This window comes from Triticum aestivum, chromosome 3B, assembly GCF_018294505.1.
Source record: "Triticum aestivum cultivar Chinese Spring chromosome 3B, IWGSC CS RefSeq v2.1, whole genome shotgun sequence".
Classification (NCBI taxonomy): Eukaryota; Viridiplantae; Streptophyta; class Magnoliopsida; order Poales; family Poaceae; genus Triticum; species Triticum aestivum.
The window spans coordinates 803,954,578-803,955,121 of NC_057801.1; the positions used below are offsets into that span (position 1 = coordinate 803,954,578).

General features: G+C 38.4%; 1 non-coding gene across 1 annotated transcript; it reads right to left on the reverse strand.

Moving 5' to 3' along the window:
* Positions 1 to 263: 263 nt before the first annotated feature.
* On the reverse strand, positions 264 to 336 carry TRNAK-CUU (transfer RNA lysine (anticodon CUU)). The gene has a single exon. It is a non-coding gene; the product is annotated as a tRNA-Lys (tRNA).
* Between the last annotated feature and the right edge of the window lie 208 nt (positions 337 to 544).

The window sequence follows — 544 nt, forward strand, 5'->3', positions numbered from 1 at the left end:
GGTTATCCACCTCGTGCACGTTAGGTGTTATATAACTTCCAATGCATGATTCTTGGAGAACGTCAAGATGTAAAAGGTGTTATAGAGATCACCTTTATCAGGAATATTTGTGGTTTGTATGAGATGCAAAAGGTGATTAGAGAGATCATTTTATCACAAATATGTGTGGTTCATATTTATTCCACCCAGTCCTATGTAAATGAAAATGAAACATCGCATTAGTTTGTTTGATCAAAAACTAATCAACCTAAACAAAACATTATCGCCCACCTTGGGGCTCGAACCCAAGACCACAAGGTTAAGAGCCTTGCGCTCTACCAACTGAGCTAGACGGGCAATTCGTTCAAATTTCAAAGTTAGGAAATATAGGGAGGCAAGTTTAAGTGATGCGTACTATGAATGAAAGTTTAAAATGGAAAAGATTCTTGAGCAGACAAACTCTGAAAAGTTCCTACTCATGATGATCGTAGGTTACAGCTCATAGAAGAAACGGACAACTTCAGACCTTAGTGAGCAAATTTTGGATCCGCAAACACCCAACAGT